The sequence below is a fragment of the Diadema antillarum genome, unplaced genomic scaffold (assembly GCF_040938485.1).
Source record: "Diadema antillarum isolate AM-2024a unplaced genomic scaffold, OU_Dant_1.0 scf00000201, whole genome shotgun sequence".
Taxonomy (NCBI): domain Eukaryota; kingdom Metazoa; phylum Echinodermata; class Echinoidea; order Diadematoida; family Diadematidae; genus Diadema; species Diadema antillarum.
The window spans coordinates 3,326,937-3,346,644 of NW_027271090.1; the positions used below are offsets into that span (position 1 = coordinate 3,326,937).

At 38.0% G+C, this 19,708-nt stretch overlaps 1 long non-coding RNA gene across 1 annotated transcript; it reads right to left on the reverse strand.

Annotated features, from left to right (window-relative positions):
• Window positions 1–1,288: 1,288 nt before the first annotated feature.
• Window positions 1,289–19,270, reverse strand: LOC139723883 (uncharacterized). Its single transcript, XR_011710390.1, has 2 exons — window positions 18,706–19,270; window positions 1,289–15,859 (listed from the first exon to the last, which is right to left on the reverse strand). It is a non-coding gene; the product is annotated as an uncharacterized lncRNA (long non-coding RNA).
• Between the last annotated feature and the right edge of the window lie 438 nt (window positions 19,271–19,708).

Sequence of the window (19,708 nt, forward strand, 5' to 3'; positions counted from 1 at the left end):
CATACTTTGACAATCAGTTGATGAAAGAATAAACCTTGTTCCCTCAACCCTCTTTTCAATTCAGTGATGGTAATTTCGTTTTTTTACATATTTGGACTGCATCAGAAAATCACTCTTGCTCTTCACAGTATGTGAAATTTAGCCATGTTTTGATATGCTGTATAAGGGCATTAATGCACTGCGACTCTTAAATCATTTCTTGAACCCGACCAAAAGGACTATTTATTGGTCTTCTCATGGCATGCCTGAAAGCATGGCCATGCCAGAGGGAAAATTTGTTTGAATTCAGTGCAAGTCTCAAATGAAATACCTCAAAACAAAACGACATGTGATAGAGAAAGAGGAAATACAACATATCCAAATCTAGGGGTAATAATCCACAACGAATTTAACTCAACCTTTGAAAAAGCAGAAAAACAAAATGTCAATTCAGCCAATTCACGACTGCCAACAGTTTCGCAAGTGGGTAATTAAAAAGTCAACAAAGGAACTTTCTTTCTTAACAGAAAACTAACCTAATATTGGGTGGAATTTTACTGAAAATTGACCAGCTTTTTTGCCAAAATGGCAGAATAATCTCAAGCTTAAATAATATCTGCTGAGCTCATGCTCACTGTGAAATCTCTTGCAAAAGCGAAATATCAAAATTGTGTTCACCAAATGTTTTTAGTCAAAGTTAATAAGTATGGACATTTAGTCCTGTCATGAAGTTAATATGAATATGTACTCTTCAGTACAATACAAAGAGGCTTTGATTTAAATTCTACCTAACTGGCTACATCTATGTATCTATTCCACTTCACAATTTTTTTCTTTTTCTGTTCTATGTGCATCAATAGCATAACATCCTTTTAGATTGTACATAAAATGCTTTGATTTTACACCTCGATTTCAAAATCTGAGTAACATCCACAGAGATTCTAATCTCAGTGTAACTCTACCCTGTCCACTAAATGGCAGAAAAACAAAGTTGTAATGTCATACATGACAACTGATTCAAAATTTGGAATGACATAGTTTCATCACATTAATTTGAACATACATAAATATCAAAACTGTACTTTCTCACAACCAATTCATTTTAATGCAAGATTGTGGATACTGATTTTGTTTTTAATGGTGAATAGAATCAAAGGTCAATAATAACTTTTTTAAGAACTTCTTATATTGGTCACAATTCTGTAACAGAAGACCTAACCTGGTCAGAGTAACTGAGCTAAACTCATAAAGCTTTAAGAAGTTCTGGCTTAACATTTTTTTTTTTTTTTTTTTTTTTTTTTTTTTGGGGGGGGGGAGGGGTGGTTAAATATGAAAGCAATTACACATTATATACATTAGAGATAGCTGTACATTTCAAGACTGTCTCTGGTAAATAATAATTTGTTGAATTTGATGTAACCTTCTTTAGGGTTTTGTGGGGGTTTTTCTTTCAGAGAAATGTGATTTTTTTCTTTTTGTCACACCATAAATTGAATCAAATATTGAGCAAATTGCACATTATGTACATGGAACCCAAATAGACAACTTTTGACCATTCACATGAAATGTTAGTTTTTTCTGCTTTTTCTTCTAACACGTTATTGTATTTTTTTTTGTGCCATTTTGCCATTTTTCCTTCCCACAAAGTTAACAGAAAATAGAGTTGCACACTAACGGTAGTCAAATCAATACCCTTTCGACATTTCATGGGAAATATTTTACATACTACATAGTATCCTGGTGCCCGATTTTACAGAAACATAGAAACCTGCCTAGAGACTGTTCCTAACAGCAAAGCTTCTATAAATGGTAAAATACCTATACAGATAGTAGAGCTTTTCCTTGCCAAATCTGGTTTCGAATCAGGAGTCTCTTGTAGCCAGTAATTTTCACCTAGATGCATTCAATAATGCAGTAAACAATGTGATAATTTTGAATATACAACAAGATCTGAAAACACATTCCTGTAATGATATGACAAAATTACTGAACACGGGCAAATTACGGGAAGGAAAGTAAATTACTACAAACTTATAGAAAGTAAAAATATAATCTGTGTCGAGCTTTTCCTTCTTGAAAACTAAAACACTCAAATTTTGGGGAGGGCTGTTTTTGCCTTCATGGTACATTCACAACTTCGTATGTGTCCTAATAATTCAAAACAATCAAAACGCTCCCTGAAGTGCCATCATACATCGGAGTGGGACTGGTAACGCTGAAAACGGGTCTCAATTAAAAACCTTCACTTTTTGGTTTCTTTGATTTCCCCCCTAAGGTAGAAGTCCTAGCAATTGAGCCTTAATATTGAATATGTGGAATTTCAACATGTCATAAGTTATACTGAATGGGAACTGATTCTAAAAGTATCATTTGAATGGTGTGCCCATCTTGAAATGTTTTGCCATATGGCCTTTCCCAACACACAGTTACGTCCTGAAATTTTTGTGAAGAAAGCTCGAAATAAACAGCCTTTTTATTGTCTTTATCTCATCTTGTCAAGTTGCTTGTTTTCACACTACAAAGACAGCTGGTTGGCCGTAGAATGTCATGTGGTTTCATGTTTTCCTGACAAGTCAGTAAGGTGTGAAAATATTTTACTCGCTCCCATTTTTTTAACATACAATGTATTTCCACTTTTGCATACCTTGCTTTCTTGACCAAATATATCTTAAACATTAGTAAATCTTGTCAAGAGCATTTTTCTTTTTCATTTTTCCCTCTTTTTTTTAGCGAGTTTAGCACATCCCAACAGATTCCCTACTTTCACACATGTCTTTACTTGAAACTTATGTCCCAATAAAAAATGTAATATTGTCATTTGACCTTAGGGCCTTATCTGATTTTTTATGCCTAGCACATTCCAACAAATTTCCTACTTTCACCCATCTTTACTTGTCCCCATAAAGAGTAATATTTTCATTTGACAATACATTATATCCTCGGGGCATTGTCTGATCATTAAATAGCAAACACAAATTATTCTTGTGAATGAAAAACACATAGCAACTTTTTATTGCTCGCTTTCTCCCAGATTTGACTTCTGGGGACGAACTTTGCGACTTTTTTTTTTTCCAATCTTTTAAAGCTTCAAAATCTAGACAGTAATGCAGGCTTCCTTCACACTATGAAAGAAATCACTCAAGACCTCGTCTACACAATGCAAATAAGTCTGATGAACTCTACAACTATACTTGCCGCGAGTTTCTGACAGCACTCTTCATTTATGTCTAGTTTGTCAAATCCCATAGTTTAAGTCTTTTTTCCCCCTGATTGCAGTGTCACTTTCTATTCATATCTGTATGGGACAATGGTGATCCTGGCTACTTGGCCTATTCACCTTCAATGTCAATTGAGAATTTGATTCCCACTGATTTTGTTTTTCCAAATACTGTAGGTATTTCCTATATTGTGTGAAAAAAAGAAAATTTGAACTGATATTTCTGATACACTGATGGACATGACATTCACTACTATAGCCCATTTTACATACTGTCTTATCACAGTGAACTGCATGAATTTCCAAAAATGCCCCAAAATCGTAATTCTACTCTGTCGTATCTTTTTGAACTGTCTGCATGAATTTTCAAAATCATAAGATAGGTGTGAAAACAAAAAGGAGATGTAGGCTTGGGGCTCAGATAATGGAAAAACACAAAGGGCCTTACAACATACTTGATAATAATAATAATAATAATAAACCATATTTATATGGCGCATATCACAAAAATAGATTAATGACTATGCGCATATTGATTAAATATTGATAAAACCTGGAACTTAAAATGGCACACATCAACAAATTGATATGAAACACAACTGTCCCCTTTTTTCACCTCTTAGTTCAAATGTAAGCAATAGCTGCTACGAGTCGGTACACAACAGCTCCCATGTCCCAAGACAAAATGGTAGAATGAAAGAATGCTATTCCTAAAAATAACTATCAGACAGTATACAGTTTTCATTTTCTACACTGAGTTTCACATAAATTTGGTGGAGTCAGAACACAATAGCTCCAGTGTTTCACAAGAGGAGAGTAGACGGAAAGAAAGCCATTACTGAAAATAACTTAACACAGTATACAGAGTTTTTATTTTCTACCCTGGTTTCGCGTGAATTTGGTGGAGTCAATGCACAATAGCTCCAATTTCCATTTAGAAAATAACAGTAGAATGAAAGAGCATGTTTGCATGAAAGGCTCAGCCTTTTGAATATGTGAGCACTAGCACTGCGATATACTCTAGAATATCACATCCATGGCTAACTAGATACTTACTCCACATGGAGCATTTTTGTGAATACAAAATACAATATATTTTGCAGACAGTATGTAATGAATTTACAAGTACACAAAGTGACTCATCATTTATGATGAAAATGGCAGTGCCTCACTTTTTACACATGTAGGCTAGCCTAATCTATTACCCATTGGAGGGTTCCTGAAGAGATAATCTTGACCTTGACCTTGAAGTATCACCTCGACGATAAGATTCCCTGAACTCAGCCCGCCTTGTTCCTCTTTGTCCCCGTCCCCAAGCACGAAGAAAGCCAGAAGACATCAGATCCCTCAGACACCACCAGAGAGCCCCCAGACCAGAAGCACCTTCCAGACCTCAACACCACTCCTCACAGACCAGCCAGACTCCCTCCATCCCAAGACACCTACAGATCTGCCCTTCATGGTTTCCCCTTGCCCCTCCAGACCCAGACAGCTCTCACGCCACTGCCACCCTCTGACCGACCAAGCCAAGACCAGCCAGCTAGAAGCCCTCTTAGCGCCGCCCCTCCATCCCATGGTCAGAGCTACGATCCACGACAAGACCTCAAACAGGACCCCCACAAGCCTTTCAGGATCAGGACTGCCTTTATCACATTCTCAGCTCGTTTACAGATTGGGCACTCTTGTATGATGTCATATGGTACTCTTGCTACCGTGTCAGGGCTTGATTTTTCTGTGTAAAGAAATTTTCTATGCACAAAGGCACAAGGGAAAATACGCGCCACGGACAAAACTTTTTCTTATATTTTTTTGTTTGTGTCTTTTATAGATAGATCTTTTTTTTTTCTATTATTTTTTTCTATTATTTTTTAATTATTATTTTTTTCTAAAAAACAAATATTCATGCACTCACTTTCAAAACACGTTTACCTGGAAGGTCTGAACCTGAATTTCTTGGCAAGGAACAGCAAAGCGCAGGAATTGTGATTTCCCCCTTCAGAGGTGGACGACAACTCTCACAGCAGCTTGAGCGATGTTGAATGGCATATGTCTGATACAGAAACAATACTTCGTGGAAAGAAGCACATTTTCTCTAGCATTGAGGAATGTATGCCTTTACAGATCTTGTCAATTGCAGTTAATGTCATGTCTAAAGGATATGGAAGTTTTTTTTTTTTTACAAAGGGCAGAGAAAAACAGTATGCTTACTTCAGAGGAACAATGAAATCTTGTAATCAAGTTATACAATTTGCAATTTTGAACTTGATGTGCACGTTCAGAGAACGTCTTGTTCTAAAAAAACTTCTTTTTTTTTAAAATTCTTTTATTGGTTTTTTTATTTTGGGGTTTTGTTTCGTTTTTTACAAATATCAATGCATTCACTTTCTAAACACGGTTACCTGGAAGGACTGAACCTGAATTTCTTGGCAAGGAACAAAGCGCAGGAATAGTGATTTCCCCCTTCAGAGGTGGACGACAACTCTTGCGGAGTTCTCACATCAGCTTGAGCGATGTCTGATGTTGAATGTCATATGTCTGATACAGAAACAATACTTTGTGGAAAGAAGCACATGTTCTCTAGCATTGACGCATGTATGCCTTTACAGATCTTGTCAACTGCATTTAATGTCGTTGTCTACTTGATATGGAAGTGTTCTTTAAAAAAGGGAAGATGAAAACAGTATGCTTACTTCAGAGGAACACTGAAATCTTGTAACCAAGTGACACAATTAGCAATTAACTTGATGTGCATGTTCAGAGAATATCTTGTTCTACTAAAAAGAGTTTGTCTTTTATAATCTTGTTTTTGTGTTTTTGTTTTTTACAAATAATGCATTCAATTTCTAAACACAGTTACCTGGAAGGTCTGAACCTGAATTTCTTGGCAAAGAACAGCAAAGCCCAGGAATAGTGATTTTCCCCTTCAGAGGTGGACGACAACTCTTGCGGAGTTCTCACAGCAGCTTGAGCGATGTTGAATGTCATATGTCTGATACAGAAACAATACTTTGTGGAAAGAAGCACATGTTCTCTAGCACTGACGCATGTATGCCTTTACAGATCTTGTCAACTGCATTTAATGTCATTGTTGTCTACTGGATATGGAAGTGTTCTTAAAGAAAGGGCAGATGAAAACAGTATGCTTACTCCACAGGAACAATGAAATCTTGTAACCAAGTTACACAATTTGCAATTAACCTGATGTGCATGTTCAGAGAATGTCTTGGTCTATAAAACTTTTCTTTCAAAAAAGTTTGTCTTTTATAGATTGTCTTGTTTTTGTGTTTTTGTTTTTTACAAATAATGCATTCACTTTCTAAACGGTTACCTGGAAGGTCTGCACCTGAATTTCTTGGCAAGGAACAGCAAAGAGCAGGAATAGTGATTTCCCCCTTCAGAGGTGGACGACAACTCTTGCAGAGTTCTCACAGCAGCTTGAGCGATGTCTGATGCTAATGTCATACCGTATGTCTGATACAGAAACAATACTTTGTGGAAAGAAGCACATGTTCTCCAGCATCGAGGAATGTATGCCTTTACAGATCTTGTCAATTACATTTAATGCCGTGTGTACTGGATATGGCAGTGATTTTTTTTTAAAGGGCAGAGGAAAACGGTATGCTTGCTTCAGAGGAACAATGAAGTCTTGTAACCAAGTTACACAATTTGCAATTTTTAACTCAATGTGCGACGTTCAGAGAATGTCATGTTTTGTTTTTGTTTTTTTCCCAGAGGCTTAGCTCTTCAACAAGCCAGTATACTTTGTACTCCCTATACCAAATAAATATAGGTCAAGCCACATTATTTCTAACCTTCACACGAAGAGTTACCACTTATCTTGCCTTTATCCCAGTCGACCTTTCTAGAAGGGCCTTTAGACTGCCATCCTTGGACATGCAGTCCAGAAGAACATTGCCACCTTTTCTTGCTACTTGCTTCTAGAACAGCTCATACACAGCTCCTGATATCCCAATGAAGATCCCAATTCTTTGAAAATTGACATCCCGCACTTGACAGCAGAGATGGGCTGTAATGAACATCATCTCCCCTGCATCTTTGCTCTTCATTCCACTCAGATCAGCCATGAGCTCACAGATTCTCCCCCTCAATACCAGATCCCTTGAAATGCTGGACTTTCCCCTCATATCCGGGTACGTTGGGACGTTTGGACGCTACATGTACCATTCAGCTTATATCTGCATGAGAAATTTTCTATGCAAAAAAAAAAAGAGAAACATGCGCACACACACACCGCTTTTTCATTCACTTTTCTGTCTTCCATCTCTATACAATGTAATCTAGAGGATTCTCGCACACATTCAGTATAAATGCTTTTTCAGGCTCCATCTCAACAATCTTTTGAGGATTCTCGCACACACAAAGTATATCTTTTTTTCAGGTTGAAGATTTGCCGTCACTTGGACAGAATTCCCACAATTTAAGTACAAGTTTGACCAGTCATCTTCCTATTTTGAGAGAAAACCAAGGAAACCTCTCGGGTGGATAAAGCGGCAAAACAGTCATCTGCACTCCTATATAGAAAGTATTCTTAAAGCACAAAACATACTTTAAATTGCCTCTACAATTTTTTTTCAAATGTTTTTGTAGCATTAGCTTTTAACTGCAGCTGAGATGCAAAACTATTCCATTTCAATGAAGTCAGCCAGATCTAAAAACATTTTTCTAACTTGTGCATAATTTCAAACCTGTTTCACCAGCGATGGAAAGTATTTTTCCCCCTGTTGGCTGTAGGTGGTCTCATGTAGGGACTTGGACAGGATCATTTTCACCATTACCCTTGGATGTTCTGTACGAGCTGGGCCAGTGGGGTTAACTTGCTCAGCACTCGCTGCTCGGTATGCCTGACCTACTGCTACTGGTAACCTTGTGACAAACGCTTCAGACAAGCAGGACGACTTGATTTTCTTTGATGGCTCACATTACTTGGGAAGTTTATGCTCATTCCAATTGCCTTGATTGTGATGGTTTCCTCACCACTATTCGTCTTTTATGGCCTCACAGATTTTTCCTCACTGGGTCATCAGTCCTTACATGTAGCTTGAAACTTTCTCACTACTCGACAATCTGAGACGAGGGGCAATAGTATTTAGCTTCTCTGCACTTCTGTATTAAAAAAAGAAACGCTACATACACACACGGGGAGGAAAGAACAAAACAAGACAAAACATACCCACATCTAAGCGCAAGTTTGACCGACAGGTTATTTCCTAATTTTGAGAGAAAACCAAGGAAACCTCTTGAAGTAGATAAAGCAGCACGATAGTTGTTGGCATTCCCATATAGAAAGTATTCTTAATGCACAAACATACCATAACTGCCTATACAATATTTCGCTTCTGTACCACTAGCATTCAATTTCAACTACAGAAAATGAGATGCAAAACTATTTCATTACAATGAAATCTGCCAGATTTATGAAACAAAGCTATTTCTAACTTAAACATTATTTCAAACCTGTTTCATCAGCGATGGATAGCATTTCCCCCCTGTTGGCTGTAGGTGGTCTCATGTAGGGACTTGACAGGATCATTTTCACCATTACCCTTGGATGTTCTGAATGAGTTCGGCCAGTGGGGTTAACTTGCACAGCACTCGCTGCTTGGTATGCCTGATCTACTGCTACTGGTAACCTTGTGACAAACGCTTCAGACAAGCAGGACGACTTGATTTTCTTTGATGGCTCACATTACTTGGAAGTTTATGCCCATTCCAATTGCCTTGATTGAGATAGTTTCCTCACCACTATTCGTCTTTTATGGCCTCACAGATTTTTCCTCACTGGGTCATCAGTCCTTACATGTAGCTTGAAACTTTCTCACTACTCGACAATCTGAGACGAGGGGCAATAGTATTCAGCTTCTCTGCGCTTCTGTATTAAAAAAGGAATGCTACATACAGACAAGGGGAGGGGAAAAAAACAGAACAAGACAAAGCATACCCAACGTCCCATACCCAAGAGCACTTGGAAACTTGATTTCAAATTCAGTGAATTACATTTTTTTTTTCCCTCAAAGAAATTAAAACACTGAAAATTCCAAACTGTCAACAATATGGATGAAACGACATGCTTGTGATAGGTCCAGCTTCAAATGGTGAAATAGTCTACACTTTTAACCTCACTCTCCAGATGGTGATTTCCACATATGAAATATCCCATAAGTTCATTTCCTTTTCATGGTAACTTAAGATTGAATTTGAAGGCCTTCTCACATTAATCACGAATACATACTTATTTTTCACTCAAACCTTTCCCCCGATGAAGCACTTGCAAACAGCTCTCCCTGATATCTGCTCCTTTTTTTATGTGCACCTTTCCTGGCATTGCAGCCATTTTAATTCCAATGCTTGTTCCTGCTCTTTCATGATCCAAAACCGACAAACTGAAGCAACACAGACCAAAGTGGCAGGACTGACGTGCAAATAGTAGAGACCTTGTATGATTGAGTAGTTGAATGGGCCAGTTGTGGGACTTTTCCTGTTTTCTAATGCCATGCTGCTCTTGGGCTCTTCCTACTCGGCCATCTGCTCTTGACTTGCTCTCAAATCATTATGCAGAGGTCCTCTGAGATGTGGTTTTGGTTGTTTTCCTAGGGTAAAATTTCCTTCTATACAGAGATAGAGAAAGAAATGCACACACAACATGCCACACATTTCCAATTTGTGAGTTAACTCCCATTACTAAATCAACACACTCGAAAAACTGACAAGTACGCTTACACTCAAAACGTTCACATTCACTTTAATGTTTGAACTTCAACACATTTCACCTCTATTATCTTCCATTCAGGTTGCAGCATTCTTGCAATCGGTTACCCAACTTGCAGTTATGGAGACAATCGCGAGTACTACTGAAGATAGGTCAGGGAACCAATGCCTGCATTCCATGTGGTCAAAGCTCTGATACACAAAAAAAAAACTGGGAGGGAAAAACTTGTTGCACAAGAGCACAATTGCACGTTCAATGCTAACTCTTTCATGTTGTTTACATGGAAATCAAGTGGTCAATGAAACCAATCATTTTACGCTATTGTGGAAATCAATTGTTTTCAACCAACCCACCCACACCCCAAACACATCCAGACAACTATGTTGAATCAAGCACATGAACTTAAAAATTGAAATTTTCTAAAACGTATATATACAAACTAGCAGACACATGTGTACCATTCTTGTGAAGAACGCTGGGGCAAAATACAACCAAACCATCCAAAGAGGGACACATCCAAATCATTCAAATGTGATGATTACTTGTGATGGACTTCCGGGAAAACTGCAGCTCACATTACTCAAGAGAAGGAAGAAAGCAACATCCAACGATACACAACATCTCCCTAGATTTCCCAATTGCATGGGATTATGAATATAAATGACAATCACTGATCTTAAGTCTGTTATTTCTCAAACTACATCTCAAACTACTTCATTCAGTTATATACAGTTACTATTCAGCATGAAAATTAAGCACAGCAAAAGCAAATTAAAGATGTTATTAGAAATAACCACAATAGGGTAAAGTTGATGTCAACTCATAATGAAAATACCACAACTGGGCAAAAGTTGATGTCTTGCAGTGCCAATGATACATGGAGTGAGATGTCAATCTGCAGTTACCAGGATGATGTCACGCATTTTCAAGTTGCATCCTTGTAAGATAGGGTGTACATAATGATGTGCATGGATTGCATAGGGTGTCAATCAAACCTGCTTTATAGAGTCAAAAAGGAGAGAAAAAGAAACCCCAGCCCAACTTACAAAACTACTAATGTCCCACCACAGGTTAAAGAGAAATCAACAAACTTTTACAATTACAGAACACAAAGAGTTACATTCACAAATAATTACAACTCAACAAACTAAGCAAGAGGAATGAACTCAAAGCATGTTGTTTTTGTGAAGTGTTGTTTGGAATGGATACTCGGAAAAAAGGAATAGACATGAATCTCTACACAAGGCGGTTTAGTTCACATCTGACAGCCTAGTACATGATAAAGATATTTCCATGCATAAGCCTCTAGATATTATGTCTGTGCCACAAAATGTCTATGGAGATGGATACATAAAAGGAATAGACGATTACACAATTTCCAGCCCATAGTATACATCACTACACACAAGGATTTTTGTGTTGCGCATTGGTAAGGTTTTTTTTTTTTTTCCCGCACAGCATTCACAAATTAAAGAAACTATCACATGTTTGATGTTAAATATTGATGGAATTCATGCATACCAAGTGCAAGTAAATTGCAATGACGAAGTGTGAAAACTATTCTGAGGTCACCTTCAGGAGACAAAGCAAGCCACTCTTGTACCGTAAGAGCATGTGTAACTGCAAAGTATCCCCTATGCTGTAGATTGCCACATGGTCAAACTGGAGACTGCAAAGTTGATATGCCTGCCTTACAACACACAAGGAAAAATACAGGACCACATATGCTGCCATGATGGCAGATGATGCATGTGTACAACCATATACGACAGACAACTTGTTTTTCTTTTTTTTCTTTTTTTTGGTTCATTTTTTACTCCACGAAACCTGAATTGACACCACTTCTGATATTAACAGCAACATTTTCATCCACGGCCGAAAATATAATACACAACAGAACACTGCATAAGGTCAGTTAAATCTTTCCACGCAATTTCTTTAGATAGATCTTTTGACGAACATGTTATATGAATAGTGCACATTAAAAGTTGACACACAAGAGGGCGGGGGATGTAAATATGGCTCATAGAAAAGACACAAAAAGAGGATTTGGGGTGCGAGTGTACAAACCGATCTTGAAAAGCTCTCCTGAACAGCATACACGCAAGTGTGATCTGGCTGCATCAATTCACATGCCTGCTTGCTACGACCGCGAGTAACGCAACTTTCTACAGGTTAAAATGTCATGTTCCTGCACAAAAGTGAATACACTGAAGAAAACAGAACATGTTTGCTGCTCTACGGCAGACATACAAATGACCACTTGCAAAAACAAACAAACAAAAACAAAAGCCTCAGAAAGGTGTATTAAAAAAAATCTTGCGGAGTCGTCTCGGATGCTTAGTAGGTAGGTCATGCATGCAAAGATGCGACGAGTATTGTGAAAAGACGAGGCTCTCTACTTTCAACTTTCAAATATTCCTGGGCTTGGTCTTATTGACTGCATTTTTTTTTTTAAGCTCTTTAGAAACCAAGTGAAAATGATCAGGAGTTTATGAGGCACAGACAAACTGGCACTTTCTTCTCCACTGTTTTGCAAACACCGAGAGTTAATGTATGCGAAGCAGTTTACCTGTCACAACATCAGCAAGATGGGAGGCATGATAACCGTATCCTCACTTTCACCTGTCCACTTATGTCGCTTGAGCATTGTTACAGCGGGGCAATGAAAGGCTCTGTGACTAGATAAGACATGGGAAGGAAAGAGAGGTTTCCCAGCCCAACCCCACACATCGTATGATAGCGACCGATGGAATAACCACTTCATTCAACACTGATATTAGCTGTCATTGGTATAGACGGATATGATATAGCTTTTTTTTTTTCCTTTGCCTACTGCAATGGTCCTAGTACTGAATTTTATCACTTGAGAGTAATGCCAGATGAGCAAGGTACAACATGAAACATTTGAAATCATGTACACTGACAAGATCACAGGAGAATTTCAATGAATAGTGTTTCAATTTTTTTTTGTTGCAATGCCATGTACTAAGTAGTCACGGGTATGCGCAAACACAAAGCACTTTATTTTTCAAGCAATCTAGTTATCTTTGTCAGTTATCCCTATTTCTTATACTGTAAGAGAGTTGAATTCTCTTCCCTGATTTAAGTGAACGAGAATGCCACCAGTTCAGTCGAGATGTACTTTCAAAGATGCAGCGAAGGTTCATTTAGCAAGCGATGCATGTGAAGGCACGAGCTAAATACAAACAGGTGGAGATGGATGGAAAGACATACATGTTGCCTGTCGATTGACAGTATAACGCGGGTGAAGAACAGAAACTTGTGTAGCCAACACATTGTTAGTAACTTAAAAAGTATGAACAATCAAGAGGAACCAAGATTCAGTGGACAAGTATTTAGTACATAAAAGTGTGGGGGGGGGGGGGATATTGTGCAAATGCACATATGAAAAAAAAAGGAAAAAACCTGCTAGCAGATTACATCCAATGAGCCCCCCGAAATGATTTCTTTACAATTTAATAATCAATGCTCATGCAATGTGAAATTTTGGGTAAAGGTTACTAAATTTACATATGGTGCATGGATACGTGGTACAAACCGGAAGACGATACTAGTTATATATCAGAAATGCAGTAGGCGATGATGCACTTTGGCATGTTCAAGCAGGTATAGCTCAGACTCGCATAGATAACTAGTCAAGCTGTAAACATCTACAAAGAGACTTAACAATTTTAAAGGCAATTTACTCCATAAGTTTGCCAGTTTCTTACTCCACGACAAATTTCCGCTACCAGAGAGAAAAGCAGCTGTATGCAACATGCAAGGATTTCCTACAATGTCACGGACAGATCGATGTTTTCTTGATGCAGCACTAAAACACGCTTGGGTGGCTTGAGTTCAGATAAAGTCCTGGTGCACACAAAGAAGATTGGGGAGAGAAAACACACACACACACCCACACACACTCGCAGAAAGCATGTCTGTATTGGAACATGTTGGTTAAGATGCCATAATATAAAACCTTGTTAAGGTCTGCAATTAATTGTCGCAAACAAAAGGAGTCTCACTGTTCATAGCAATCAATGCTTGCTAACACACAAGGTTCTCTTCCTGGGATATTCTCAGACGAAAGCATATTAATATTAGACTTGGGTTCCAGAAGTAGCTGTTGTTGTTTTTACCCACAAGCTTTTCAATTCTGATCCCGGCAGATCTGAAACTATCTAATAGCAATGATCCTAAGTTACAACGTATATTAAAATAAAAGGTAATCATGTATGCTTAAAATGTTGTATTTTGCATAACTGTTGACAGCTAGATAGTGACATCATGTATATTTGACATATCTTATCAGAAATGGCCTACACATTCACTGGATGCTAGAGACGAATTCCTCCAAAGATGTAAATACTGGTTGTGCACATTCCTGCAGTTGGTGATGTAAGAAATCCAGGACACATAAAAAGGAACAATTACCCATGGGAAGGCGCGCCATAGTCAAGTCGGGAGAGAACTTCCTCCTTTGAAGGACGACTCTGAAGGTGGAATTTACTCTTTCCTACTATGAAGAGTGGGTGGGGAAGAAATATACTGAAAACATTAAAACCCCCCACCCCATAGTCCCCAAAACTTCAGAGCAAACTGAATTCCTGATGCGTTTCAATAAATACAGTATGAAAAATTTATCAACTTAGATTTTCACAGATCAGTTATTCACTTTAATTTGTTCAGTTTTTCTAGGTGTCCTTTATTTTTCCAACATATGTTTATTTGAAGGTCATTTCAAAGCTCATCTATTTCTTCCAGCCAGGGTGTCTTCACAAGATAACAGCAAAGGATCTCCAGATATGAATTCAGTGTAAAGCAGATATGTCACACATCCTCTGAAACTGACATGCCAACTCAAACCGATCAACAGCTCCACTTTCTCCTCTCAACACAAGGTAGAAGACATAGCACCTCTCATGTTGATGTCTCGTGCGCGTGTAGCTTGAACATATCAGCATCGGTTAATTGCCACTATGCAACACTGCTGAGTTGCCTATGGATATGAGCAAAGATGGGAGGAAAAAAAAGAGAAAAAGACCCCATACCCGCACAATCCCACAATAATCGTAGACACTGTTTCATTTTCTTTTCCACATTGACTTGAGCTATAGATTTCAAAGCAATCCATGTTTAAATGGAATAGCACCTGTTGGTCACTTTGTGAGAGCAAATAAGCCAACATGTTTAATTTACTCAGTGTAATGTTTTTTTGACAATGTCATTCAAGACTTGAAAGAACGAACAGTCCATATCCTTTTTTTTTTTCTGGAAAAACAAAGAAATTACTTGCACAAATTCAACTGTTTTGATTTATTCTAGTGTTACCATCCACACAGCACGAGAACCCTGTTTTGCGCCACAGCTGACTGCTTTGGGTAGGGCTGTAACTGATAAGAATCTTTCCACAGGATGAAGTGACTGCCTAGAGTGCACAAATAGGAGAGAGATGGACAGAGAAACAAAAACCTCCCTTGCCCAAATTAGGCATATTTACCACTTACTAATGTCACACATACCCAGCAAAAGAAAAACACCCCTTAAACACACAGTTAATCCTCACAAAAACTACTACATCACACAGATTAACAAAGGAGTCGAAGAACACAGTTAATCTTGTAGATTCATAAAAAACGGGCCTAAACATGGTATGCAAAACCCTGCAGGCTTTATTTATTAACCCAATATTGGAATAAACAATTTATTAAAGATAGATCACATAATTTATTTGATCTGGTCTACACCATTTAAATAGTATACAAAACCATTTCTCAGATCCCCCGGGTAACCTTAACAGATTGGTGACAGCTGGACATCTTTAGGAGATCTATGATGGATATTGATATGGCATTCCTTCCCCTTGTTGATTCCACCTCAGCTCTAACATCTATTGTTAAATGACCCGGCTCGTTCAAATCTTGGTTAACCTGTAGTGTTGGGGTAAAAAAACAATGGGGCAAAGAAACATGGCATTTCAAAAATATACCCATTGGCATTATGCGACATGTAGGATATACAGTATATGTAAAATTTCACACATTACACTACCCCTTGTTTTTAAATAATTGTTCAATTCTGAATATCATTACATGTAGAAACAGCTAAAGTACAAGTTAAAAAAAAGTTTAAAAAGTAGTTTTTCGTCCTTGTGCACATAATTTTGGCACTTCTCCTTTCTCAGTAGATGCCCATGGACTTTCTAAATAGACACACAGTAACCTACTCTCATATCTCAACCATAAGTTGGCATATATACAAGTGTACCATATATTCCAGTTTTCACAACCATGCAACCATACCACCAAAACCTAGGAAACTTCCCTTCATCAGGCAGCCAATCCCCAGACTCCTGCCTTGCTTTTGGCTGAATTGGCTACCCAAATTTTATTGAGAGCCCTTATCTTTACATGGACATTCCCAAAGGCAAGGATTACAAAATTTTCATACTGTACTGTCTTCTTCCAAATCATTAAAAATCATGCCTCCAGCCACATTTCATGGCAGATGCTTAAAAAATTCAGAACTTAAGGAATGCACTAACTGTGGTTTGAAGTTGTTTCCTTTTTGAGTCACCTCTCCAGCTGATGGGTTAAATTATCGTACAGAAGTTCTTTTCTCAGTATTTCACAGAAAAACAGAAACTTACCCCATATTGTAAGGATGGAAAGATTTCTCTTTAGTTACAATAAAGGAAAATAAAACCTGAATCCATGACATGTAAACCAAGCTTCTTCTTTTTTTTCTTTTGTACCTCTTCCAACTAAATACAGTACCCCAAAGCATTGCTTAGAAAGATGCTACATTTCATTGTTTGTCAATTTAGTTCGATACTCCCAATTCCTTTCATTTTTCCGGATGTGTTGTGCTGATGGCTTTACTTATTCCCAAATTCTCAAAGAATCCCAGTTAGATTGATAGCTTTTCCCCTGACAGCACTAGGCACCAATTGTCAAAAGCATCACATGAAAGGCATTATTTACCATTTGCAGATGAATAAAAATCCCAGCTTTAGTGCTTCAAAATAGTTCTAAAAATATGCGAGGTAGGGACAGAAGCTATTATAAAAATTTGAATCCACATACAAAATGTAACGATAGTTATAATAAAAATGCTTTCATGACTAACCCATCTACAGTATGGTCTAGTGAGAAGAATGGTGATATCTCCTTGCATTTCAGGCTTCATTGCAGTTTTTTTACATGGTAGGATGTTTTATGATATAACTTATTTACACATACACTGTGTATGCATCAAATGTGACAAACATCTTTTAAATCACTACCCCCAATGGTAAACAGTACATTAACACACACACACACACACACACACAAATCTACATAAAATACAGGACTCTGGGCATCCCTACAGTTTTATGGTGTCAAATAGTATACCACCTTTCCCTTGACTTGTGTCAGTACCCAATTTAGCAACAACCGTCAATCTACTACTGTAACTCTGAGCTCAATTTTCTGCATACCAGTACAACAGTCTGTGCATGACCTTCAAAAGCTGGTTATCACTCAAAAAATGCATCCCTCTAGAATTGAAATAAACTGGCAGATTAGTAGACAAGAATAGATTACCAACAGCCCAGTCCTTAAACTCCAGGTTACATCAGCAGTGTCACTACCACCAATTATCAGATCTATGTAGCTAGACCATTAGTAGAATTCCAGAATATGATGATGAAATCAAGAGTGCTGACAAAAACAGCACTAGGTTCATCTTCCCAAGCCAAAATTCGACCATGAACAAAAGCATTGCCTAGGTTTTACATGTAAATTGAGCCGATAATCAAATTTCAGGCGGTGTTTAATATGATTTAGTTATGGGCGACTTGCTTTACTTCATCCAGGGACGATATTGAGGTTTGATGAAAAAATCGGAAATCAAAATTTTCAGGTTACAAATTTACATGGAAAACAATATGTGTATAAAGTAGAGAAAAATAATCTGAAATCAGATTTAAATCTACAGAATATTATGCCTGTTAATCATAGGTTCTTGACAATGTACTACTAGTATACAGTAATCTCATCATGACAAATTGCTCATTCAACTCAAAAGTAATTGAGTTTCACCATGCATGCAACACAACATCACGCAGCGAAAGTCCTCATGTAGTTGTTCTGAACATGTCAAGAGCTCTTGACCACATAAATTAATTATAGCTTTTCACACAGAGAAACTGAGAAAAGGTAGACCCGGGTCTAGTAATTTATGATGGTTCTATTATAGTCGATACTTTTATACATTTTTCGACAGACCCCAAACTCATTTGACACTTTACCCATGTTACCAGTCACATCAGTCAAATCACTGGCACACTCTTCAATCTACCCACTGCTTACTGGGCATCGAGCAAATGATCATTGTCCACATTGACATTGTCGGAGATATAAACTTTACAGCATTAGACAGGTTCAGTATCGGCACCCACACCCAAGGTCAAGGTTCGACCACGCGCAAAAGCAGTTTCCAACCGCAGGCGCAGGCGGTCAAATTTTGGAAAGGCTGCCTATATCGTTGTGCTTGTGGCGAGGATTGTGGGAAGCTTGCGTTACAAGCCGTATTCAACAGTAGGCCTCGATCTAACCGTTAGGCACTACTGACACTGTACCATTATGTTTTCAGTTGTGAGTGTGTTGACTGTTATTGCACAGCTGAACAGCTTTGCTATTTCAAAGGCTGCCGTTTTAATATCGAAAACGCCCTAGAAAAAATAAAGTGTGATCATGGTGATACCGAGTGATAGATGTGTTTTCATGCTTACCGTGCTACAGGTATGAATGCCGCTTCACACGTTGAACAGCTTTCACTCTCTCGAGCTTGCTTCCCTGTCCACATCGGATCGCGATTGCCAACTAGATTCAAGAAGGCATAGAAAGCCAAACCAAAGGATTCTAGACTAACTAGTCTAGGGTTAGGCAAAACAATTCGGAATGCCATCTCGACCAAATCTCTAGTACTAGAAGTAAAAACTACAGTTCTAGTAGACTGTATAGTATACACTTCTAAATAGAATACATGTAGGCACAGTAAAAGCCATCAACTCGAGGACTGGGAATGAGATCTCTTTCAAGAGGGAAGAGCAGAACCAGATCAAGGAGACCCAGACGTCTATTCAATTTCAACTCAAGTAACAAACCCAAATCGGCGGAAATTATCATCATGACCGAAAGTTTTCCCAAAATGTAAATTTCGACAAAATAAGCGTAAATTAAAACAACAAATCATCACGACAAATATGATCACAAAACAGGCTTCCAAAGCGACGTATCCAACTTCCAAGACCAAACTTTCAGAAGACGGGACTTCGCCAGCACCAAGAAAACCAAGCTGCTGACGCGACGCGCAAACCAGCGGTATTTATATGCCCAGCAAACGGCAAGACCGCTTTACACAAAATTAAAGCGAGCCTGTTAATATAGTCCAAATACTGAGTAGTCACGATACTCTCGGTTGTTGTTTTTTCAATAGTGTAACAGGACACATTCATAAAATTACGATTCTGGAACAAACAACAGTTATTCTTTCTCAAATAAAGAAGGGTCACAGCTTGTATTTAATAATTTCCGTGCGAAAAATAAACACCGTGCATGACATGCAGCAGCCATATTGTGTTTTGTATACGACGACATTGCATAGCTCCATTCTTGTACTGTATCGTATAGGTTCTACGCTATGTTTACGTTGGAGTAGATGCGTGTATTTCGGCTTGCGTAGTGGTTGTGCAATATGTCAAGTATTTTCACAAAAACGAAACAATATTTCAC